At 51.6% G+C, this 21,065-nt stretch overlaps 43 non-coding genes across 43 annotated transcripts; 8 read left to right on the top strand and 35 right to left on the bottom strand.

Moving 5' to 3' along the window:
* Positions 1–444: 444 nt before the first annotated feature.
* On the bottom strand, positions 445–518 carry Trnai-aau (transfer RNA isoleucine (anticodon AAU)). The gene has a single exon. It is a non-coding gene; the product is annotated as a tRNA-Ile (tRNA).
* A 256-nt stretch (positions 519–774) lies between these two features.
* Positions 775–846, bottom strand: Trnae-uuc (transfer RNA glutamic acid (anticodon UUC)). Its single transcript has one exon. It is a non-coding gene; the product is annotated as a tRNA-Glu (tRNA).
* Positions 847–1,302: 456 nt separating this feature from the next.
* Trnam-cau (transfer RNA methionine (anticodon CAU)) lies at positions 1,303–1,375 on the bottom strand. The gene has a single exon. It is a non-coding gene; the product is annotated as a tRNA-Met (tRNA).
* Positions 1,376–1,670: 295 nt separating this feature from the next.
* On the bottom strand, positions 1,671–1,741 carry Trnag-gcc (transfer RNA glycine (anticodon GCC)). The gene has a single exon. It is a non-coding gene; the product is annotated as a tRNA-Gly (tRNA).
* Positions 1,742–2,077: 336 nt separating this feature from the next.
* Positions 2,078–2,149, top strand: Trnag-ucc (transfer RNA glycine (anticodon UCC)). Its single transcript has one exon. It is a non-coding gene; the product is annotated as a tRNA-Gly (tRNA).
* Positions 2,150–2,903: 754 nt separating this feature from the next.
* Trnai-aau (transfer RNA isoleucine (anticodon AAU)) lies at positions 2,904–2,977 on the bottom strand. Its single transcript has one exon. It is a non-coding gene; the product is annotated as a tRNA-Ile (tRNA).
* Positions 2,978–3,233: 256 nt separating this feature from the next.
* On the bottom strand, positions 3,234–3,305 carry Trnae-uuc (transfer RNA glutamic acid (anticodon UUC)). Its single transcript has one exon. It is a non-coding gene; the product is annotated as a tRNA-Glu (tRNA).
* A 456-nt stretch (positions 3,306–3,761) lies between these two features.
* Positions 3,762–3,834, bottom strand: Trnam-cau (transfer RNA methionine (anticodon CAU)). The gene has a single exon. It is a non-coding gene; the product is annotated as a tRNA-Met (tRNA).
* A 295-nt stretch (positions 3,835–4,129) lies between these two features.
* Positions 4,130–4,200, bottom strand: Trnag-gcc (transfer RNA glycine (anticodon GCC)). Its single transcript has one exon. It is a non-coding gene; the product is annotated as a tRNA-Gly (tRNA).
* Positions 4,201–4,536: 336 nt separating this feature from the next.
* Trnag-ucc (transfer RNA glycine (anticodon UCC)) lies at positions 4,537–4,608 on the top strand. Its single transcript has one exon. It is a non-coding gene; the product is annotated as a tRNA-Gly (tRNA).
* Positions 4,609–5,362: 754 nt separating this feature from the next.
* Trnai-aau (transfer RNA isoleucine (anticodon AAU)) lies at positions 5,363–5,436 on the bottom strand. The gene has a single exon. It is a non-coding gene; the product is annotated as a tRNA-Ile (tRNA).
* Positions 5,437–5,692: 256 nt separating this feature from the next.
* On the bottom strand, positions 5,693–5,764 carry Trnae-uuc (transfer RNA glutamic acid (anticodon UUC)). The gene has a single exon. It is a non-coding gene; the product is annotated as a tRNA-Glu (tRNA).
* A 456-nt stretch (positions 5,765–6,220) lies between these two features.
* On the bottom strand, positions 6,221–6,293 carry Trnam-cau (transfer RNA methionine (anticodon CAU)). Its single transcript has one exon. It is a non-coding gene; the product is annotated as a tRNA-Met (tRNA).
* A 295-nt stretch (positions 6,294–6,588) lies between these two features.
* On the bottom strand, positions 6,589–6,659 carry Trnag-gcc (transfer RNA glycine (anticodon GCC)). The gene has a single exon. It is a non-coding gene; the product is annotated as a tRNA-Gly (tRNA).
* A 336-nt stretch (positions 6,660–6,995) lies between these two features.
* Trnag-ucc (transfer RNA glycine (anticodon UCC)) lies at positions 6,996–7,067 on the top strand. Its single transcript has one exon. It is a non-coding gene; the product is annotated as a tRNA-Gly (tRNA).
* A 754-nt stretch (positions 7,068–7,821) lies between these two features.
* On the bottom strand, positions 7,822–7,895 carry Trnai-aau (transfer RNA isoleucine (anticodon AAU)). Its single transcript has one exon. It is a non-coding gene; the product is annotated as a tRNA-Ile (tRNA).
* Positions 7,896–8,151: 256 nt separating this feature from the next.
* On the bottom strand, positions 8,152–8,223 carry Trnae-uuc (transfer RNA glutamic acid (anticodon UUC)). Its single transcript has one exon. It is a non-coding gene; the product is annotated as a tRNA-Glu (tRNA).
* A 456-nt stretch (positions 8,224–8,679) lies between these two features.
* Positions 8,680–8,752, bottom strand: Trnam-cau (transfer RNA methionine (anticodon CAU)). Its single transcript has one exon. It is a non-coding gene; the product is annotated as a tRNA-Met (tRNA).
* Positions 8,753–9,047: 295 nt separating this feature from the next.
* On the bottom strand, positions 9,048–9,118 carry Trnag-gcc (transfer RNA glycine (anticodon GCC)). Its single transcript has one exon. It is a non-coding gene; the product is annotated as a tRNA-Gly (tRNA).
* A 336-nt stretch (positions 9,119–9,454) lies between these two features.
* On the top strand, positions 9,455–9,526 carry Trnag-ucc (transfer RNA glycine (anticodon UCC)). The gene has a single exon. It is a non-coding gene; the product is annotated as a tRNA-Gly (tRNA).
* Positions 9,527–10,280: 754 nt separating this feature from the next.
* Trnai-aau (transfer RNA isoleucine (anticodon AAU)) lies at positions 10,281–10,354 on the bottom strand. Its single transcript has one exon. It is a non-coding gene; the product is annotated as a tRNA-Ile (tRNA).
* A 256-nt stretch (positions 10,355–10,610) lies between these two features.
* Trnae-uuc (transfer RNA glutamic acid (anticodon UUC)) lies at positions 10,611–10,682 on the bottom strand. Its single transcript has one exon. It is a non-coding gene; the product is annotated as a tRNA-Glu (tRNA).
* Positions 10,683–11,138: 456 nt separating this feature from the next.
* Trnam-cau (transfer RNA methionine (anticodon CAU)) lies at positions 11,139–11,211 on the bottom strand. The gene has a single exon. It is a non-coding gene; the product is annotated as a tRNA-Met (tRNA).
* A 295-nt stretch (positions 11,212–11,506) lies between these two features.
* On the bottom strand, positions 11,507–11,577 carry Trnag-gcc (transfer RNA glycine (anticodon GCC)). The gene has a single exon. It is a non-coding gene; the product is annotated as a tRNA-Gly (tRNA).
* Positions 11,578–11,913: 336 nt separating this feature from the next.
* Positions 11,914–11,985, top strand: Trnag-ucc (transfer RNA glycine (anticodon UCC)). Its single transcript has one exon. It is a non-coding gene; the product is annotated as a tRNA-Gly (tRNA).
* Positions 11,986–12,738: 753 nt separating this feature from the next.
* Trnai-aau (transfer RNA isoleucine (anticodon AAU)) lies at positions 12,739–12,812 on the bottom strand. The gene has a single exon. It is a non-coding gene; the product is annotated as a tRNA-Ile (tRNA).
* A 256-nt stretch (positions 12,813–13,068) lies between these two features.
* Positions 13,069–13,140, bottom strand: Trnae-uuc (transfer RNA glutamic acid (anticodon UUC)). Its single transcript has one exon. It is a non-coding gene; the product is annotated as a tRNA-Glu (tRNA).
* Positions 13,141–13,596: 456 nt separating this feature from the next.
* On the bottom strand, positions 13,597–13,669 carry Trnam-cau (transfer RNA methionine (anticodon CAU)). The gene has a single exon. It is a non-coding gene; the product is annotated as a tRNA-Met (tRNA).
* Positions 13,670–13,964: 295 nt separating this feature from the next.
* Trnag-gcc (transfer RNA glycine (anticodon GCC)) lies at positions 13,965–14,035 on the bottom strand. The gene has a single exon. It is a non-coding gene; the product is annotated as a tRNA-Gly (tRNA).
* Positions 14,036–14,371: 336 nt separating this feature from the next.
* Trnag-ucc (transfer RNA glycine (anticodon UCC)) lies at positions 14,372–14,443 on the top strand. Its single transcript has one exon. It is a non-coding gene; the product is annotated as a tRNA-Gly (tRNA).
* Positions 14,444–15,197: 754 nt separating this feature from the next.
* On the bottom strand, positions 15,198–15,271 carry Trnai-aau (transfer RNA isoleucine (anticodon AAU)). The gene has a single exon. It is a non-coding gene; the product is annotated as a tRNA-Ile (tRNA).
* A 256-nt stretch (positions 15,272–15,527) lies between these two features.
* Trnae-uuc (transfer RNA glutamic acid (anticodon UUC)) lies at positions 15,528–15,599 on the bottom strand. The gene has a single exon. It is a non-coding gene; the product is annotated as a tRNA-Glu (tRNA).
* A 456-nt stretch (positions 15,600–16,055) lies between these two features.
* Positions 16,056–16,128, bottom strand: Trnam-cau (transfer RNA methionine (anticodon CAU)). Its single transcript has one exon. It is a non-coding gene; the product is annotated as a tRNA-Met (tRNA).
* A 295-nt stretch (positions 16,129–16,423) lies between these two features.
* On the bottom strand, positions 16,424–16,494 carry Trnag-gcc (transfer RNA glycine (anticodon GCC)). The gene has a single exon. It is a non-coding gene; the product is annotated as a tRNA-Gly (tRNA).
* Positions 16,495–16,830: 336 nt separating this feature from the next.
* On the top strand, positions 16,831–16,902 carry Trnag-ucc (transfer RNA glycine (anticodon UCC)). The gene has a single exon. It is a non-coding gene; the product is annotated as a tRNA-Gly (tRNA).
* Positions 16,903–17,653: 751 nt separating this feature from the next.
* On the bottom strand, positions 17,654–17,727 carry Trnai-aau (transfer RNA isoleucine (anticodon AAU)). Its single transcript has one exon. It is a non-coding gene; the product is annotated as a tRNA-Ile (tRNA).
* A 256-nt stretch (positions 17,728–17,983) lies between these two features.
* On the bottom strand, positions 17,984–18,055 carry Trnae-uuc (transfer RNA glutamic acid (anticodon UUC)). Its single transcript has one exon. It is a non-coding gene; the product is annotated as a tRNA-Glu (tRNA).
* A 456-nt stretch (positions 18,056–18,511) lies between these two features.
* Positions 18,512–18,584, bottom strand: Trnam-cau (transfer RNA methionine (anticodon CAU)). The gene has a single exon. It is a non-coding gene; the product is annotated as a tRNA-Met (tRNA).
* A 295-nt stretch (positions 18,585–18,879) lies between these two features.
* Positions 18,880–18,950, bottom strand: Trnag-gcc (transfer RNA glycine (anticodon GCC)). Its single transcript has one exon. It is a non-coding gene; the product is annotated as a tRNA-Gly (tRNA).
* A 336-nt stretch (positions 18,951–19,286) lies between these two features.
* Positions 19,287–19,358, top strand: Trnag-ucc (transfer RNA glycine (anticodon UCC)). Its single transcript has one exon. It is a non-coding gene; the product is annotated as a tRNA-Gly (tRNA).
* A 753-nt stretch (positions 19,359–20,111) lies between these two features.
* Trnai-aau (transfer RNA isoleucine (anticodon AAU)) lies at positions 20,112–20,185 on the bottom strand. The gene has a single exon. It is a non-coding gene; the product is annotated as a tRNA-Ile (tRNA).
* A 256-nt stretch (positions 20,186–20,441) lies between these two features.
* Positions 20,442–20,513, bottom strand: Trnae-uuc (transfer RNA glutamic acid (anticodon UUC)). Its single transcript has one exon. It is a non-coding gene; the product is annotated as a tRNA-Glu (tRNA).
* Positions 20,514–20,969: 456 nt separating this feature from the next.
* On the bottom strand, positions 20,970–21,042 carry Trnam-cau (transfer RNA methionine (anticodon CAU)). Its single transcript has one exon. It is a non-coding gene; the product is annotated as a tRNA-Met (tRNA).
* Positions 21,043–21,065: the final 23 nt, after the last annotated feature.

The following is a 21,065-nucleotide window of genomic DNA, read 5'->3' as shown; positions in this document are numbered from 1 at the left end:
TCAGTTTTATTACTAGTACATTTCTTTTTTTTTTTTTTTTTTTTCTTTGTTGAAAATTTTACAACACGCTCCTTCATTTCACTGTGGCCGCACGGCGCGACTTGGCATACCGAGAGGCAAAATGTGGCGCCAGTGCCCTTGACCGAATAGCGCTGCAGCTCCGAAACCGAAGAGGAAAGAGAAATACGAATTGAAACTGTCGGCAGTGCCCTGTGTTCGCAGGCGGTCACCCGCCCAAGCACTGACAACGCCCAGCTTCGCGCAGTAGCGGTGATCGGACGAGGAACTGTGTGTTCACCGTGCTGTGACCAGTGAAGTGTTTTAGCGCGTCCCGACAAGTCGCGTTCTGGTCCCCTATCAGCTCGCACACAATGTGACGATTTCTTTGTTACCATACTTCCCCGCCGAAATCGGCGTTGCCTTTTTGGAAGAGTGAAATCGTAGTGGCCCGTGGGGGGATCGAACCCACGACCTTCGCGTTATTAGCACGACGCTCTAACCGACTGAGCTAACGGGCCTCGGTGCAGAGAGTCTTCCATCGCTTCGCGGGAATTGCTCTGCGTATTGCCATGTAACATTTCTATGGTAGCAGTCCAACAGTGGACCAGCGTCTCTTCTCCCTTTATTCCGCTGCTCGTAGTAATTTCATTGCGTGCCCGTTTCTCTCGACTGTTTTCAGCTGACGTTTATGAACCAGTAGGTATAATGCGAGGAGGACGTGAAACAGCCTTTCGCAGGGTCAAAACTTGTCGTGACTTTTTCCGAAAAATTCCGTTCCGGTACCGGGAATCGAACCCGGACCTCCTGGGTGAAAGCCAGGTATCCTAGCCACTAGACCACACCGGACGCGCGCATTTTCCTCGGCGTTTACACCCGGTCCAGACGCTTTCCGTGTCGCACTTTCCCTGTTTGCGAGCATCTTTCCGCGCGCCCATGGCGAGGCGCGCATGGCAAAAGTCACAATCCATTGCTTTATGCCTCGTTGTTACAGGGGTAGGAGGAAAAGCAAAGCCGTAAGTAGTAATATTTATTTACTTATTTCGCAAGTAAATACCTGCTGCCTGTCATCATACAGCAGGTCATACATTGTGTGACTTTACACGTTATATCGTACGAAATTCAGTTTTATTACTAGTACTTTTTTTCTTGAAAATTTTACATAAGAACTGCAAGTAGTAATAACGGGAAGTAAACATTATCACGCTGAGTCGTTGAAGCCTTGAGGATAACAAAGCACAAAGTGTTTCGCTCCTTCGCAAACCCCAGAGCCGTCGATTTAGCTGTGGACGAAAGTAAATTAAATGCCCCGGGTGAGGATCGAACTCACGACCTTAAGATTATGAGACTTACGCGCTGCCTACTGCGCTACCGAGGCAGGTGATCGCCACGCCTTCTGGAATCTCGGTAAGTACCAAATACCAGTGGTAGAGAGTCTGCACTTCCTGGCTCATTTTTTTCTGTTGCTACACGTGCATTCCCGGCGCGACAGGCAACTTGTGATGCTAGGCCGACGCCAGTATGTACAATAGCGCACAACAGTCGAAACGAGCAGTCGTGCGCGCTGCATGTTTGGTTATTCCCACACGGAAATCCCGCGGTTCATTCTCATGGCTCACGCAGTTCGAGTGCGAAAGACACGCAGCACCACTATCGGAGAAAAAACAAAATGATGCATCGGCCGGGAATCGAACCCGGGCCGCCCGCGTGGCAGGCGAGCATTCTACCACTGAACCACCGATGCTCAGCTAGTTCACAGCTTCCTGGTGCTTTCCGCGGCAGACGTCTGAGGGGAAAGTGGGACTGCCGTCCAGCGCCGTCGCATCCTCTCGAGAGAATGCTACACACGCTGAATCCTGAACTGCACTGCACTGCTTAAAAATGACGCCCGAACGCGATCGCCTAAGTACTCTTGCGGCGCACGCACGCGACGACTCTTGCCAAAGGACGCGAAATGTGCGTAGAGACGCTGTCTGGATGCGCTCGCCTACCCCGTAATGCGCCTACAGCTACGACCACCTTGAGCCGCCGCCGACAGGCGGGAAGCAGACACAGCGCGCCGTGCGCGGACGGAAAGCGTGCGGTGGTGGTGTAATGGTCAGCATAGTTGCCTTCCAAGCAGTTGATCCGGGTTCGATTCCCGGCCACCGCAGCCGGCTTTTTACTTTTGCGTATGAGTACTTTTGCCACGCGTCTTTAAATTAATGTTTCTTTCGCCCTCTTACTCGCTGCAGGCCACCCTATAGTGTGTGCGTCGATTCCCCTTGAGTCTCGACTTGTCTCGACTTAGCTCAGCTGACGCGAGAGCTGACGCTCTCCAATCGGCCTATATCAAGAGGACAAGCACGCGAAACGACTGAGAGAGGTATGGCGAGGCGGCCACCACGTTACTTATGCCTCAAGTAAATACCTGCTGCCTGTTATCATGTATTGTCTGATGTTACATGTTCTGTCAGACAAATTCAGTTTTATTACTAGTACATTTCTTTTTTTTTTTTTTTTTTTTCTTTGTTGAAAATTTTACAACACGCTCCTTCATTTCACTGTGGCCGCACGGCGCGACTTGGCATACCGAGAGGCAAAATGTGGCGCCAGTGCCCTTGACCGAATAGCGCTGCAGCTCCGAAACCGAAGAGGAAAGAGAAATACGAATTGAAACTGTCGGCAGTGCCCTGTGTTCGCAGGCGGTCACCCGCCCAAGCACTGACAACGCCCAGCTTCGCGCAGTAGCGGTGATCGGACGAGGAACTGTGTGTTCACCGTGCTGTGACCAGTGAAGTGTTTTAGCGCGTCCCGACAAGTCGCGTTCTGGTCCCCTATCAGCTCGCACACAATGTGACGATTTCTTTGTTACCATACTTCCCCGCCGAAAACGGCGTTGCCTTTTTGGAAGAGTGAAATCGTAGTGGCCCGTGGGGGGATCGAACCCACGACCTTCGCGTTATTAGCACGACGCTCTAACCGACTGAGCTAACGGGCCTCGGTGCAGAGAGTCTTCCATCGCTTCGCGGGAATTGCTCTGCGTATTGCCATGTAACATTTCTATGGTAGCAGTCCAACAGTGGACCAGCGTCTCTTCTCCCTTTATTCCGCTGCTCGTAGTAATTTCATTGCGTGCCCGTTTCTCTCGACTGTTTTCAGCTGACGTTTATGAACCAGTAGGTATAATGCGAGGAGGACGTGAAACAGCCTTTCGCAGGGTCAAAACTTGTCGTGACTTTTTCCGAAAAATTCCGTTCCGGTACCGGGAATCGAACCCGGACCTCCTGGGTGAAAGCCAGGTATCCTAGCCACTAGACCACACCGGACGCGCGCATTTTCCTCGGCGTTTACACCCGGTCCAGACGCTTTCCGTGTCGCACTTTCCCTGTTTGCGAGCATCTTTCCGCGCGCCCATGGCGAGGCGCGCATGGCAAAAGTCACAATCCATTGCTTTATGCCTCGTTGTTACAGGGGTAGGAGGAAAAGCAAAGCCGTAAGTAGTAATATTTATTTACTTATTTCGCAAGTAAATACCTGCTGCCTGTCATCATACAGCAGGTCATACATTGTGTGACTTTACACGTTATATCGTACGAAATTCAGTTTTATTACTAGTACTTTTTTTCTTGAAAATTTTACATAAGAACTGCAAGTAGTAATAACGGGAAGTAAACATTATCACGCTGAGTCGTTGAAGCCTTGAGGATAACAAAGCACAAAGTGTTTCGCTCCTTCGCAAACCCCAGAGCCGTCGATTTAGCTGTGGACGAAAGTAAATTAAATGCCCCGGGTGAGGATCGAACTCACGACCTTAAGATTATGAGACTTACGCGCTGCCTACTGCGCTACCGAGGCAGGTGATCGCCACGCCTTCTGGAATCTCGGTAAGTACCAAATACCAGTGGTAGAGAGTCTGCACTTCCTGGCTCATTTTTTTCTGTTGCTACACGTGCATTCCCGGCGCGACAGGCAACTTGTGATGCTAGGCCGACGCCAGTATGTACAATAGCGCACAACAGTCGAAACGAGCAGTCGTGCGCGCTGCATGTTTGGTTATTCCCACACGGAAATCCCGCGGTTCATTCTCATGGCTCACGCAGTTCGAGTGCGAAAGACACGCAGCACCACTATCGGAGAAAAAACAAAATGATGCATCGGCCGGGAATCGAACCCGGGCCGCCCGCGTGGCAGGCGAGCATTCTACCACTGAACCACCGATGCTCAGCTAGTTCACAGCTTCCTGGTGCTTTCCGCGGCAGACGTCTGAGGGGAAAGTGGGACTGCCGTCCAGCGCCGTCGCATCCTCTCGAGAGAATGCTACACACGCTGAATCCTGAACTGCACTGCACTGCTTAAAAATGACGCCCGAACGCGATCGCCTAAGTACTCTTGCGGCGCACGCACGCGACGACTCTTGCCAAAGGACGCGAAATGTGCGTAGAGACGCTGTCTGGATGCGCTCGCCTACCCCGTAATGCGCCTACAGCTACGACCACCTTGAGCCGCCGCCGACAGGCGGGAAGCAGACACAGCGCGCCGTGCGCGGACGGAAAGCGTGCGGTGGTGGTGTAATGGTCAGCATAGTTGCCTTCCAAGCAGTTGATCCGGGTTCGATTCCCGGCCACCGCAGCCGGCTTTTTACTTTTGCGTATGAGTACTTTTGCCACGCGTCTTTAAATTAATGTTTCTTTCGCCCTCTTACTCGCTGCAGGCCACCCTATAGTGTGTGCGTCGATTCCCCTTGAGTCTCGACTTGTCTCGACTTAGCTCAGCTGACGCGAGAGCTGACGCTCTCCAATCGGCCTATATCAAGAGGACAAGCACGCGAAACGACTGAGAGAGGTATGGCGAGGCGGCCACCACGTTACTTATGCCTCAAGTAAATACCTGCTGCCTGTTATCATGTATTGTCTGATGTTACATGTTCTGTCAGACAAATTCAGTTTTATTACTAGTACATTTCTTTTTTTTTTTTTTTTTTTTCTTTGTTGAAAATTTTACAACACGCTCCTTCATTTCACTGTGGCCGCACGGCGCGACTTGGCATACCGAGAGGCAAAATGTGGCGCCAGTGCCCTTGACCGAATAGCGCTGCAGCTCCGAAACCGAAGAGGAAAGAGAAATACGAATTGAAACTGTCGGCAGTGCCCTGTGTTCGCAGGCGGTCACCCGCCCAAGCACTGACAACGCCCAGCTTCGCGCAGTAGCGGTGATCGGACGAGGAACTGTGTGTTCACCGTGCTGTGACCAGTGAAGTGTTTTAGCGCGTCCCGACAAGTCGCGTTCTGGTCCCCTATCAGCTCGCACACAATGTGACGATTTCTTTGTTACCATACTTCCCCGCCGAAAACGGCGTTGCCTTTTTGGAAGAGTGAAATCGTAGTGGCCCGTGGGGGGATCGAACCCACGACCTTCGCGTTATTAGCACGACGCTCTAACCGACTGAGCTAACGGGCCTCGGTGCAGAGAGTCTTCCATCGCTTCGCGGGAATTGCTCTGCGTATTGCCATGTAACATTTCTATGGTAGCAGTCCAACAGTGGACCAGCGTCTCTTCTCCCTTTATTCCGCTGCTCGTAGTAATTTCATTGCGTGCCCGTTTCTCTCGACTGTTTTCAGCTGACGTTTATGAACCAGTAGGTATAATGCGAGGAGGACGTGAAACAGCCTTTCGCAGGGTCAAAACTTGTCGTGACTTTTTCCGAAAAATTCCGTTCCGGTACCGGGAATCGAACCCGGACCTCCTGGGTGAAAGCCAGGTATCCTAGCCACTAGACCACACCGGACGCGCGCATTTTCCTCGGCGTTTACACCCGGTCCAGACGCTTTCCGTGTCGCACTTTCCCTGTTTGCGAGCATCTTTCCGCGCGCCCATGGCGAGGCGCGCATGGCAAAAGTCACAATCCATTGCTTTATGCCTCGTTGTTACAGGGGTAGGAGGAAAAGCAAAGCCGTAAGTAGTAATATTTATTTACTTATTTCGCAAGTAAATACCTGCTGCCTGTCATCATACAGCAGGTCATACATTGTGTGACTTTACACGTTATATCGTACGAAATTCAGTTTTATTACTAGTACTTTTTTTCTTGAAAATTTTACATAAGAACTGCAAGTAGTAATAACGGGAAGTAAACATTATCACGCTGAGTCGTTGAAGCCTTGAGGATAACAAAGCACAAAGTGTTTCGCTCCTTCGCAAACCCCAGAGCCGTCGATTTAGCTGTGGACGAAAGTAAATTAAATGCCCCGGGTGAGGATCGAACTCACGACCTTAAGATTATGAGACTTACGCGCTGCCTACTGCGCTACCGAGGCAGGTGATCGCCACGCCTTCTGGAATCTCGGTAAGTACCAAATACCAGTGGTAGAGAGTCTGCACTTCCTGGCTCATTTTTTTCTGTTGCTACACGTGCATTCCCGGCGCGACAGGCAACTTGTGATGCTAGGCCGACGCCAGTATGTACAATAGCGCACAACAGTCGAAACGAGCAGTCGTGCGCGCTGCATGTTTGGTTATTCCCACACGGAAATCCCGCGGTTCATTCTCATGGCTCACGCAGTTCGAGTGCGAAAGACACGCAGCACCACTATCGGAGAAAAAACAAAATGATGCATCGGCCGGGAATCGAACCCGGGCCGCCCGCGTGGCAGGCGAGCATTCTACCACTGAACCACCGATGCTCAGCTAGTTCACAGCTTCCTGGTGCTTTCCGCGGCAGACGTCTGAGGGGAAAGTGGGACTGCCGTCCAGCGCCGTCGCATCCTCTCGAGAGAATGCTACACACGCTGAATCCTGAACTGCACTGCACTGCTTAAAAATGACGCCCGAACGCGATCGCCTAAGTACTCTTGCGGCGCACGCACGCGACGACTCTTGCCAAAGGACGCGAAATGTGCGTAGAGACGCTGTCTGGATGCGCTCGCCTACCCCGTAATGCGCCTACAGCTACGACCACCTTGAGCCGCCGCCGACAGGCGGGAAGCAGACACAGCGCGCCGTGCGCGGACGGAAAGCGTGCGGTGGTGGTGTAATGGTCAGCATAGTTGCCTTCCAAGCAGTTGATCCGGGTTCGATTCCCGGCCACCGCAGCCGGCTTTTTACTTTTGCGTATGAGTACTTTTGCCACGCGTCTTTAAATTAATGTTTCTTTCGCCCTCTTACTCGCTGCAGGCCACCCTATAGTGTGTGCGTCGATTCCCCTTGAGTCTCGACTTGTCTCGACTTAGCTCAGCTGACGCGAGAGCTGACGCTCTCCAATCGGCCTATATCAAGAGGACAAGCACGCGAAACGACTGAGAGAGGTATGGCGAGGCGGCCACCACGTTACTTATGCCTCAAGTAAATACCTGCTGCCTGTTATCATGTATTGTCTGATGTTACATGTTCTGTCAGACAAATTCAGTTTTATTACTAGTACATTTCTTTTTTTTTTTTTTTTTTTTCTTTGTTGAAAATTTTACAACACGCTCCTTCATTTCACTGTGGCCGCACGGCGCGACTTGGCATACCGAGAGGCAAAATGTGGCGCCAGTGCCCTTGACCGAATAGCGCTGCAGCTCCGAAACCGAAGAGGAAAGAGAAATACGAATTGAAACTGTCGGCAGTGCCCTGTGTTCGCAGGCGGTCACCCGCCCAAGCACTGACAACGCCCAGCTTCGCGCAGTAGCGGTGATCGGACGAGGAACTGTGTGTTCACCGTGCTGTGACCAGTGAAGTGTTTTAGCGCGTCCCGACAAGTCGCGTTCTGGTCCCCTATCAGCTCGCACACAATGTGACGATTTCTTTGTTACCATACTTCCCCGCCGAAAACGGCGTTGCCTTTTTGGAAGAGTGAAATCGTAGTGGCCCGTGGGGGGATCGAACCCACGACCTTCGCGTTATTAGCACGACGCTCTAACCGACTGAGCTAACGGGCCTCGGTGCAGAGAGTCTTCCATCGCTTCGCGGGAATTGCTCTGCGTATTGCCATGTAACATTTCTATGGTAGCAGTCCAACAGTGGACCAGCGTCTCTTCTCCCTTTATTCCGCTGCTCGTAGTAATTTCATTGCGTGCCCGTTTCTCTCGACTGTTTTCAGCTGACGTTTATGAACCAGTAGGTATAATGCGAGGAGGACGTGAAACAGCCTTTCGCAGGGTCAAAACTTGTCGTGACTTTTTCCGAAAAATTCCGTTCCGGTACCGGGAATCGAACCCGGACCTCCTGGGTGAAAGCCAGGTATCCTAGCCACTAGACCACACCGGACGCGCGCATTTTCCTCGGCGTTTACACCCGGTCCAGACGCTTTCCGTGTCGCACTTTCCCTGTTTGCGAGCATCTTTCCGCGCGCCCATGGCGAGGCGCGCATGGCAAAAGTCACAATCCATTGCTTTATGCCTCGTTGTTACAGGGGTAGGAGGAAAAGCAAAGCCGTAAGTAGTAATATTTATTTACTTATTTCGCAAGTAAATACCTGCTGCCTGTCATCATACAGCAGGTCATACATTGTGTGACTTTACACGTTATATCGTACGAAATTCAGTTTTATTACTAGTACTTTTTTTCTTGAAAATTTTACATAAGAACTGCAAGTAGTAATAACGGGAAGTAAACATTATCACGCTGAGTCGTTGAAGCCTTGAGGATAACAAAGCACAAAGTGTTTCGCTCCTTCGCAAACCCCAGAGCCGTCGATTTAGCTGTGGACGAAAGTAAATTAAATGCCCCGGGTGAGGATCGAACTCACGACCTTAAGATTATGAGACTTACGCGCTGCCTACTGCGCTACCGAGGCAGGTGATCGCCACGCCTTCTGGAATCTCGGTAAGTACCAAATACCAGTGGTAGAGAGTCTGCACTTCCTGGCTCATTTTTTTCTGTTGCTACACGTGCATTCCCGGCGCGACAGGCAACTTGTGATGCTAGGCCGACGCCAGTATGTACAATAGCGCACAACAGTCGAAACGAGCAGTCGTGCGCGCTGCATGTTTGGTTATTCCCACACGGAAATCCCGCGGTTCATTCTCATGGCTCACGCAGTTCGAGTGCGAAAGACACGCAGCACCACTATCGGAGAAAAAACAAAATGATGCATCGGCCGGGAATCGAACCCGGGCCGCCCGCGTGGCAGGCGAGCATTCTACCACTGAACCACCGATGCTCAGCTAGTTCACAGCTTCCTGGTGCTTTCCGCGGCAGACGTCTGAGGGGAAAGTGGGACTGCCGTCCAGCGCCGTCGCATCCTCTCGAGAGAATGCTACACACGCTGAATCCTGAACTGCACTGCACTGCTTAAAAATGACGCCCGAACGCGATCGCCTAAGTACTCTTGCGGCGCACGCACGCGACGACTCTTGCCAAAGGACGCGAAATGTGCGTAGAGACGCTGTCTGGATGCGCTCGCCTACCCCGTAATGCGCCTACAGCTACGACCACCTTGAGCCGCCGCCGACAGGCGGGAAGCAGACACAGCGCGCCGTGCGCGGACGGAAAGCGTGCGGTGGTGGTGTAATGGTCAGCATAGTTGCCTTCCAAGCAGTTGATCCGGGTTCGATTCCCGGCCACCGCAGCCGGCTTTTTACTTTTGCGTATGAGTACTTTTGCCACGCGTCTTTAAATTAATGTTTCTTTCGCCCTCTTACTCGCTGCAGGCCACCCTATAGTGTGTGCGTCGATTCCCCTTGAGTCTCGACTTGTCTCGACTTAGCTCAGCTGACGCGAGAGCTGACGCTCTCCAATCGGCCTATATCAAGAGGACAAGCACGCGAAACGTCTGAGAGAGGTATGGCGAGGCGGCCACCACGTTACTTATGCCTCAAGTAAATACCTGCTGCCTGTTATCATGTATTGTCTGATGTTACATGTTCTGTCAGACAAATTCAGTTTTATTACTAGTACATTTCTTTTTTTTTTTTTTTTTTTTCTTTGTTGAAAATTTTACAACACGCTCCTTCATTTCACTGTGGCCGCACGGCGCGACTTGGCATACCGAGAGGCAAAATGTGGCGCCAGTGCCCTTGACCGAATAGCGCTGCAGCTCCGAAACCGAAGAGGAAAGAGAAATACGAATTGAAACTGTCGGCAGTGCCCTGTGTTCGCAGGCGGTCACCCGCCCAAGCACTGACAACGCCCAGCTTCGCGCAGTAGCGGTGATCGGACGAGGAACTGTGTGTTCACCGTGCTGTGACCAGTGAAGTGTTTTAGCGCGTCCCGACAAGTCGCGTTCTGGTCCCCTATCAGCTCGCACACAATGTGACGATTTCTTTGTTACCATACTTCCCCGCCGAAATCGGCGTTGCCTTTTTGGAAGAGTGAAATCGTAGTGGCCCGTGGGGGGATCGAACCCACGACCTTCGCGTTATTAGCACGACGCTCTAACCGACTGAGCTAACGGGCCTCGGTGCAGAGAGTCTTCCATCGCTTCGCGGGAATTGCTCTGCGTATTGCCATGTAACATTTCTATGGTAGCAGTCCAACAGTGGACCAGCGTCTCTTCTCCCTTTATTCCGCTGCTCGTAGTAATTTCATTGCGTGCCCGTTTCTCTCGACTGTTTTCAGCTGACGTTTATGAACCAGTAGGTATAATGCGAGGAGGACGTGAAACAGCCTTTCGCAGGGTCAAAACTTGTCGTGACTTTTTCCGAAAAATTCCGTTCCGGTACCGGGAATCGAACCCGGACCTCCTGGGTGAAAGCCAGGTATCCTAGCCACTAGACCACACCGGACGCGCGCATTTTCCTCGGCGTTTACACCCGGTCCAGACGCTTTCCGTGTCGCACTTTCCCTGTTTGCGAGCATCTTTCCGCGCGCCCATGGCGAGGCGCGCATGGCAAAAGTCACAATCCATTGCTTTATGCCTCGTTGTTACAGGGGTAGGAGGAAAAGCAAAGCCGTAAGTAGTAATATTTATTTACTTATTTCGCAAGTAAATACCTGCTGCCTGTCATCATACAGCAGGTCATACATTGTGTGACTTTACACGTTATATCGTACGAAATTCAGTTTTATTACTAGTACTTTTTTTCTTGAAAATTTTACATAAGAACTGCAAGTAGTAATAACGGGAAGTAAACATTATCACGCTGAGTCGTTGAAGCCTTGAGGATAACAAAGCACAAAGTGTTTCGCTCCTTCGCAAACCCCAGAGCCGTCGATTTAGCTGTGGACGAAAGTAAATTAAATGCCCCGGGTGAGGATCGAACTCACGACCTTAAGATTATGAGACTTACGCGCTGCCTACTGCGCTACCGAGGCAGGTGATCGCCACGCCTTCTGGAATCTCGGTAAGTACCAAATACCAGTGGTAGAGAGTCTGCACTTCCTGGCTCATTTTTTTCTGTTGCTACACGTGCATTCCCGGCGCGACAGGCAACTTGTGATGCTAGGCCGACGCCAGTATGTACAATAGCGCACAACAGTCGAAACGAGCAGTCGTGCGCGCTGCATGTTTGGTTATTCCCACACGGAAATCCCGCGGTTCATTCTCATGGCTCACGCAGTTCGAGTGCGAAAGACACGCAGCACCACTATCGGAGAAAAAACAAAATGATGCATCGGCCGGGAATCGAACCCGGGCCGCCCGCGTGGCAGGCGAGCATTCTACCACTGAACCACCGATGCTCAGCTAGTTCACAGCTTCCTGGTGCTTTCCGCGGCAGACGTCTGAGGGGAAAGTGGGACTGCCGTCCAGCGCCGTCGCATCCTCTCGAGAGAATGCTACACACGCTGAATCCTGAACTGCACTGCACTGCTTAAAAATGACGCCCGAACGCGATCGCCTAAGTACTCTTGCGGCGCACGCACGCGACGACTCTTGCCAAAGGACGCGAAATGTGCGTAGAGACGCTGTCTGGATGCGCTCGCCTACCCCGTAATGCGCCTACAGCTACGACCACCTTGAGCCGCCGCCGACAGGCGGGAAGCAGACACAGCGCGCCGTGCGCGGACGGAAACCGTGCGGTGGTGGTGTAATGGTCAGCATAGTTGCCTTCCAAGCAGTTGATCCGGGTTCGATTCCCGGCCACCGCAGCCGGCTTTTTACTTTTGCGTATGAGTACTTTTGCCACGCGTCTTTAAATTAATGTTTCTTTCGCCCTCTTACTCGCTGCAGGCCACCCTATAGTGTGTGCGTCGATTCCCCTTGAGTCTCGACTTGTCTCGACTTAGCTCAGCTGACGCGAGAGCTGACGCTCTCCAATCGGCCTATATCAAGAGGACAAGCACGCGAAACGACTGAGAGAGGTATGGCGAGGCGGCCACCACGTTACTTATGCCTCAAGTAAATACCTGCTGCCTGTTATCATGTATTGTCTGATGTTACATGTTCTGTCAGACAAATTCAGTTTTATTACTAGTACATTTCTTTTTTTTTTTTTTTTTTTCTTTGTTGAAAATTTTACAACACGCTCCTTCATTTCACTGTGGCCGCACGGCGCGACTTGGCATACCGAGAGGCAAAATGTGGCGCCAGTGCCCTTGACCGAATAGCGCTGCAGCTCCGAAACCGAAGAGGAAAGAGAAATACGAATTGAAACTGTCGGCAGTGCCCTGTGTTCGCAGGCGGTCACCCGCCCAAGCACTGACAACGCCCAGCTTCGCGCAGTAGCGGTGATCGGACGAGGAACTGTGTGTTCACCGTGCTGTGACCAGTGAAGTGTTTTAGCGCGTCCCGACAAGTCGCGTTCTGGTCCCCTATCAGCTCGCACACAATGTGACGATTTCTTTGTTACCATACTTCCCCGCCGAAATCGGCGTTGCCTTTTTGGAAGAGTGAAATCGTAGTGGCCCGTGGGGGGATCGAACCCACGACCTTCGCGTTATTAGCACGACGCTCTAACCGACTGAGCTAACGGGCCTCGGTGCAGAGAGTCTTCCATCGCTTCGCGGGAATTGCTCTGCGTATTGCCATGTAACATTTCTATGGTAGCAGTCCAACAGTGGACCAGCGTCTCTTCTCCCTTTATTCCGCTGCTCGTAGTAATTTCATTGCGTGCCCGTTTCTCTCGACTGTTTTCAGCTGACGTTTATGAACCAGTAGGTATAATGCGAGGAGGACGTGAAACAGCCTTTCGCAGGGTCAAAACTTGTCGTGACTTTTTCCGAAAAATTCCGTTCCGGTACCGGGAATCGAACCCGGACCTCCTGGGTGAAAGCCAGGTATCCTAGCCACTAGACCACACCGGACGCGCGCATTTTCCTCGGCGTTTACACCCGGTCCAGACGCTTTCCGTGTCGCACTTTCCCTGTTTGCGAGCATCTTTCCGCGCGCCCATGGCGAGGCGCGCATGGCAAAAGTCACAATCCATTGCTTTATGCCTCGTTGTTACAGGGGTAGGAGGAAAAGCAAAGCCGTAAGTAGTAATATTTATTTACTTATTTCGCAAGTAAATACCTGCTGCCTGTCATCATACAGCAGGTCATACATTGTGTGACTTTACACGTTATATCGTACGAAATTCAGTTTTATTACTAGTACTTTTTTTCTTGAAAATTTTACATAAGAACTGCAAGTAGTAATAACGGGAAGTAAACATTATCACGCTGAGTCGTTGAAGCCTTGAGGATAACAAAGCACAAAGTGTTTCGCTCCTTCGCAAACCCCAGAGCCGTCGATTTAGCTGTGGACGAAAGTAAATTAAATGCCCCGGGTGAGGATCGAACTCACGACCTTAAGATTATGAGACTTACGCGCTGCCTACTGCGCTACCGAGGCAGGTGATCGCCACGCCTTCTGGAATCTCGGTAAGTACCAAATACCAGTGGTAGAGAGTCTGCACTTCCTGGCTCATTTTTTTCTGTTGCTACACGTGCATTCCCGGCGCGACAGGCAACTTGTGATGCTAGGCCGACGCCAGTATGTACAATAGCGCACAACAGTCGAAACGAGCAGTCGTGCGCGCTGCATGTTTGGTTATTCCCACACGGAAATCCCGCGGTTCATTCTCATGGCTCACGCAGTTCGAGTGCGAAAGACACGCAGCACCACTATCGGAGAAAAAACAAAATGATGCATCGGCCGGGAATCGAACCCGGGCCGCCCGCGTGGCAGGCGAGCATTCTACCACTGAACCACCGATGCTCAGCTAGTTCACAGCTTCCTGGTGCTTTCCGCGGCAGACGTCTGAGGGGAAAGTGGGACTGCCGTCCAGCGCCGTCGCATCCTCTCGAGAGAATGCTACACACGCTGAATCCTGAACTGCACTGCACTGCTTAAAAATGACGCCCGAACGCGATCGCCTAAGTACTCTTGCGGCGCACGCACGCGACGACTCTTGCCAAAGGACGCGAAATGTGCGTAGAGACGCTGTCTGGATGCGCTCGCCTACCCCGTAATGCGCCTACAGCTACGACCACCTTGAGCCGCCGCCGACAGGCGGGAAGCAGACACAGCGCGCCGTGCGCGGACGGAAAGCGTGCGGTGGTGGTGTAATGGTCAGCATAGTTGCCTTCCAAGCAGTTGATCCGGGTTCGATTCCCGGCCACCGCAGCCGGCTTTTTACTTTTGCGTATGAGTACTTTTGCCACGCGTCTTTAAATTAATGTTTCTTTCGCCCTCTTACTCGCTGCAGGCCACCCTGTAGTGTGTGCGTCGATTCCCCTTGAGTCTCGACTTGTCTCGACTTAGCTCAGCTGACGCGAGAGCTGACGCTCTCCAATCGGCCTATATCAAGAGGACAAGCACGCGAAACGACTGAGAGAGGTATGGCGAGGCGGCCACCACGTTACTTATGCCTCAAGTAAATACCTGCTGCCTGTTATCATGTATTGTCTGATGTTACATGTTCTGTCAGACAAATTCAGTTTTATTACTAGTACATTTCTTTTTTTTTTTTTTTTTTTTCTTTGTTGAAAATTTTACAACACGCTCCTTCATTTCACTGTGGCCGCACGGCGCGACTTGGCATACCGAGAGGCAAAATGTGGCGCCAGTGCCCTTGACCGAATAGCGCTGCAGCTCCGAAACCGAAGAGGAAAGAGAAATACGAATTGAAACTGTCGGCAGTGCCCTGTGTTCGCAGGCGGTCACCCGCCCAAGCACTGACAACGCCCAGCTTCGCGCAGTAGCGGTGATCGGACGAGGAACTGTGTGTTCACCGTGCTGTGACCAGTGAAGTGTTTTAGCGCGTCCCGACAAGTCGCGTTCTGGTCCCCTATCAGCTCGCACACAATGTGACGATTTCTTTGTTACCATACTTCCCCGCCGAAATCGGCGTTGCCTTTTTGGAAGAGTGAAATCGTAGTGGCCCGTGGGGGGATCGAACCCACGACCTTCGCGTTATTAGCACGACGCTCTAACCGACTGAGCTAACGGGCCTCGGTGCAGAGAGTCTTCCATCGCTTCGCGGGAATTGCTCTGCGTATTGCCATGTAACATTTCTATGGTAGCAGTCCAACAGTGGACCAGCGTCTCTTCTCCCTTTATTCCGCTGCTCGTAGTAATTTCATTGCGTGCCCGTTTCTCTCGACTGTTTTCAGCTGACGTTTATGAACCAGTAGGTATAATGCGAGGAGGACGTGAAACAGCCTTTCGCAGGGTCAAAACTTGTCGTGACTTTTTCCGAAAAATTCCGTTCCGGTACCGGGAATCGAACCCGGACCTCCTGGGTGAAAGCCAGGTATCCTAGCCACTAGACCACACCGGACGCGCGCATTTTCCTCGGCGTTTACACCCGGTCCAGACGCTTTCCGTGTCGCACTTTCCCTGTTTGCGAGCATCTTTCCGCGCGCCCATGGCGAGGCGCGCATGGCAAAAGTCACAATCCATTGCTTTATGCCTCGTTGTTACAGGGGTAGGAGGAAAAGCAAAGCCGTAAGTAGTAATATTTATTTACTTATTTCGCAAGTAAATACCTGCTGCCTGTCATCATACAGCAGGTCATACATTGTGTGACTTTACACGTTATATCGTACGAAATTCAGTTTTATTACTAGTACTTTTTTTCTTGAAAATTTTACATAAGAACTGCAAGTAGTAATAACGGGAAGTAAACATTATCACGCTGAGTCGTTGAAGCCTTGAGGATAACAAAGCACAAAGTGTTTCGCTCCTTCGCAAACCCCAGAGCCGTCGATTTAGCTGTGGACGAAAGTAAATTAAATGCCCCGGGTGAGGATCGAACTCACGACCTTAAGATTATGAGACTTACGCGCTGCCTACTGCGCTACCGAGGCAGGTGATCGCCACGCCTTCTGGAATCTCGGTAAGTACCAAATACCAGTGGTAGAGAGTCTGCACTTCCTGGCTCATTTTTTTCTGTTGCTACACGTGCATTCCCGGCGCGACAGGCAACTTGTGATGCTAGGCCGACGCCAGTATGTACAATAGCGCACAACAGTCGAAACGAGCAGTCGTGCGCGCTGCATGTTTGGTTATTCCCACACGGAAATCCCGCGGTTCATTCTCATGGCTCACGCAGTTCGAGTGCGAAAGACACGCAGCACCACTATCGGAGAAAAAACAAAATGATGCATCGGCCGGGAATCGAACCCGGGCCGCCCGCGTGGCAGGCGAGCATTCTACCACTGAACCACCGATGCTCAGCTAGTTCACAGCTTCCTGGTGCTTTCCGCGGCAGACGTCTGAGGGGAAAGTGGGACTGCCGTCCAGCGCCGTCGCATCCTCTCGAGAGAATGCTACACACGCTGAATCCTGAACTGCACTGCACTGCTTAAAAATGACGCCCGAACGCGATCGCCTAAGTACTCTTGCGGCGCACGCACGCGACGACTCTTGCCAAAGGACGCGAAATGTGCGTAGAGACGCTGTCTGGATGCGCTCGCCTACCCCGTAATGCGCCTACAGCTACGACCACCTTGAGCCGCCGCCGACAGGCGGGAAGCAGACACAGCGCGCCGTGCGCGGACGGAAACCGTGCGGTGGTGGTGTAATGGTCAGCATAGTTGCCTTCCAAGCAGTTGATCCGGGTTCGATTCCCGGCCACCGCAGCCGGCTTTTTACTTTTGCGTATGAGTACTTTTGCCACGCGTCTTTAAATTAATGTTTCTTTCGCCCTCTTACTCGCTGCAGGCCACCCTATAGTGTGTGCGTCGATTCCCCTTGAGTCTCGACTTGTCTCGACTTAGCTCAGCTGACGCGAGAGCTGACGCTCTCCAATCGGCCTATATCAAGAGGACAAGCACGCGAAACGACTGAGAGAGGTATGGCGAGGCGGCCACCACGTTACTTATGCCTCAAGTAAATACCTGCTGCCTGTTATCATGTATTGTCTGATGTTACATGTTCTGTCAGACAAATTCAGTTTTATTACTAGTACATTTCTTTTTTTTTTTTTTTTTCTTTGTTGAAAATTTTACAACACGCTCCTTCATTTCACTGTGGCCGCACGGCGCGACTTGGCATACCGAGAGGCAAAATGTGGCGCCAGTGCCCTTGACCGAATAGCGCTGCAGCTCCGAAACCGAAGAGGAAAGAGAAATACGAATTGAAACTGTCGGCAGTGCCCTGTGTTCGCAGGCGGTCACCCGCCCAAGCACTGACAACGCCCAGCTTCGCGCAGTAGCGGTGATCGGACGAGGAACTGTGTGTTCACCGTGCTGTGACCAGTGAAGTGTTTTAGCGCGTCCCGACAAGTCGCGTTCTGGTCCCCTATCAGCTCGCACACAATGTGACGATTTCTTTGTTACCATACTTCCCCGCCGAAATCGGCGTTGCCTTTTTGGAAGAGTGAAATCGTAGTGGCCCGTGGGGGGATCGAACCCACGACCTTCGCGTTATTAGCACGACGCTCTAACCGACTGAGCTAACGGGCCTCGGTGCAGAGAGTCTTCCATCGCTTCGCGGGAATTGCTCTGCGTATTGCCATGTAACATTTCTATGGTAGCAGTCCAACAGTGGACCAGCGTCTCTTCTCCCTTTATTCCGCTGCTCGTAGTAATTTCATTGCGTGCCCGTTTCTCTCGACTGTTTTCAGCTGACGTTTATGAACCAGTAGGTATAATGCGAGGAGGACGTGAAACAGCCTTTCGCAGGGTCAAAACTTGTCGTGACTTTTTCCGAAAAATTCCGTTCCGGTACCGGGAATCGAACCCGGGCCTCCTGGGTGAAAGCCAGGTATCCTAGCCACTAGACCACACCGGACGCGCGCATTTTCCTCGGCGTTTACACCCGGTCCAGACGCTTTCCGTGTCGCACTTTCCCTGTTTGCGAGCATCTTTCCGCGCGCCCATGGCGAGGCGCGCATGGCAAAAGTCACAATCCATTGCTTTATGCCTCGTTGTTACAGGGGTAGGAGGAAAAGCAAAGCCGTAAGTAGTAATATTTATTTACTTATTTCGCAAGTAAATACCTGCTGCCTGTCATCATACAGCAGGTCATACATTGTGTGACTTTACACGTTATATCGTACGAAATTCAGTTTTATTACTAGTACTTTTTTTCTTGAAAATTTTACATAAGAACTGCAAGTAGTAATAACGGGAAGTAAACATTATCACGCTGAGTCGTTGAAGCCTTGAGGATAACAAAGCACAAAGTGTTTCGCTCCTTCGCAAACCCCAGAGCCGTCGATTTAGCTGTGGACGAAAGTAAATTAAATGCCCCGGGTGAGGATCGAACTCACGACCTTAAGATTATGAGACTTACGCGCTGCCTACTGCGCTACCGAGGCAGGTGATCGCCACGCCTTCTGGAATCTCGGTAAGTACCAAATACCAGTGGTAGAGGGTCTGCACTTCCTGGCTCATTTTTTTCTGTTGCTACACGTGCATTCCCGGCGCGACAGGCAACTTGTGATGCTAGGCCGACGCCAGTATGTACAATAGCGCACAACAGTCGAAACGAGCAGTCGTGCGCGCTGCATGTTTGGTTATTCCCACACGGAAATCCCGCGGTTCATTCTCATGGCTCACGCAGTTCGAGTGCGAAAGACACGCAGCACCACTATCGGAGAAAAAACAAAATGATGCATCGGCCGGGAATCGAACCCGGGCCGCCCGCGTGGCAGGCGAGCATTCTACCACTGAACCACCGATGCTCAGCTAGTTCACAGCTTCCTGGTGCTTTCCGCGGCAGACGTCTGAGGGGAAAGTGAGACTGCCGTCCAGCGCCGTCGCATCCTCTCGAGAGAATGCTACACACGCTGAATCCTGAACTGCACTGCACTGCTTAAAAATGACGCCCGAACGCGATCGCCTAAGTACTCTTGCGGCGCACGCACGCGACGACTCTTGCCGAAGGACGCGAAATGTGCGTAGAGACGCTGTCTGGATGCGCTCGCCTACCCCGTAATGCGCCTACAGCTACGACCACCTTGAGCCGCCGCCGACAGGCGGGAAGCAGACACAGCGCGCCGTGCGCGGACGGAAAGCGTGCGGTGGTGGTGTAATGGTCAGCATAGTTGCCTTCCAAGCAGTTGATCCGGGTTCGATTCCCGGCCACCGCAGCCGGCTTTTTACTTTTGCGTATGAGTACTTTTGCCACGCGTCTTTAAATTAATGTTTCTTTCGCCCTCTTACTCGCTGCAGGCCACCCTATAGTGTGTGCGTCGATTCCCCTTGAGTCTCGACTTGTCTCGACTTAGCTCAGCTGACGCGAGAGCTGACGCTCTCCAATCGGCCTATATCAAGAGGACAAGCACGCGAAACGACTGAGAGAGGTATGGCGAGGCGGCCACCACGTTACTTATGCCTCAAGTAAATACCTGCTGCCTGTTATCATGTATTGTCTGATGTTACATGTTCTGTCAGACAAATTCAGTTTTATTACTAGTACATTTCTCTTTTTTTTTTTTTTTTTCTTTGTTGAAAATTTTACAACACGCTCCTTCATTTCACTGTGGCCGCACGGCGCGACTTGGCATACCGAGAGGCAAAATGTGGCGCCAGTGCCCTTGACCGAATAGCGCTGCAGCTCCGAAACCGAAGAGGAAAGAGAAATACGAATTGAAACTGTCGGCAGTGCCCTGTGTTCGCAGGCGGTCACCCGCCCAAGCACTGACAACGCCCAGCTTCGCGCAGTAGCGGTGATCGGACGAGGAACTGTGTGTTCACCGTGCTGTGACCAGTGAAGTGTTTTAGCGCGTCCCGACAAGTCGCGTTCTGGTCCCCTATCAGCTCGCACACAATGTGACGATTTCTTTGTTACCATACTTCCCCGCCGAAATCGGCGTTGCCTTTTTGGAAGAGTGAAATCGTAGTGGCCCGTGGGGGGATCGAACCCACGACCTTCGCGTTATTAGCACGACGCTCTAACCGACTGAGCTAACGGGCCTCGGTGCAGAGAGTCTTCCATCGCTTCGCGGGAATTGCTCTGCGTATTGCCATGTAACATTTCTATGGTAGCAGTCCAACAGTGGACCAGCGTCTCTTCTCCCTTTATTCCGCTGCTCGTAGTAATTTCATTGCGTGCCCGTTTCTCTCGACTGTTTTCAGCTGACGTTTATGAACCAGTAGGTATAATGCGAGGAGGACGTGAAACAGCCTTTCGCAGGGTCAAAACTTGTCGTGACTTTTTCCGAAAAATTCCGTTCCGGTACCGGGAATCGAACCCGGGCCTCCTGGGTGAAAGCCAGGTATCCTAGCCACTAGACCACACCGGACGCGCGCATTTTCCTCGGCGTTTACACCCGGTCCAGACGCTTTCCGTGTCGCACTTTCCCTGTTTGCGAGCATCTTTCCGCGCGCCCATGGCGAGGCGCGCATGGCAAAAGTCACAATCCATTGCTTTATGCCTCGTTGTTACAGGGGTAGGAGGAAAAGCAAAGCCGTAAGTAGTAATATTTATTTACTTATTTCGCAAGTAAATACCTGCTGCCTGTCATCATACAGCAGGTCATACATTGTGTGACTTTACACGTTATATCGTACGAAATTCAGTTTTATTACTAGTACTTTTTTTCTTGAAAATTTTACATAAGAACTGCAAGTAGTAATAACGGGAAGTAAACATTATCACGCTGAGTCGTTGAAGCCTTGAGGATAACAAAGCACAAAGTGTTTCGCTCCTTCGCAAACCCCAGAGCCGTCGATTTAGCTGTGGACGAAAGTAAATTAAATGCCCCGGGTGAGGATCGAACTCACGACCTTAAGATTATGAGACTTACGCGCTGCCTACTGCGCTACCGAGGCAGGTGATCGCCACGCCTTCTGGA

This window comes from Schistocerca serialis, chromosome 2 (assembly GCF_023864345.2).
Source record: "Schistocerca serialis cubense isolate TAMUIC-IGC-003099 chromosome 2, iqSchSeri2.2, whole genome shotgun sequence".
NCBI lineage: Eukaryota > Metazoa > Arthropoda > Insecta > Orthoptera > Acrididae > Schistocerca > Schistocerca serialis.
Note: the sequence above shows the minus strand (reverse complement) of the source record. Positions and strands in the feature narration are given on the sequence as shown.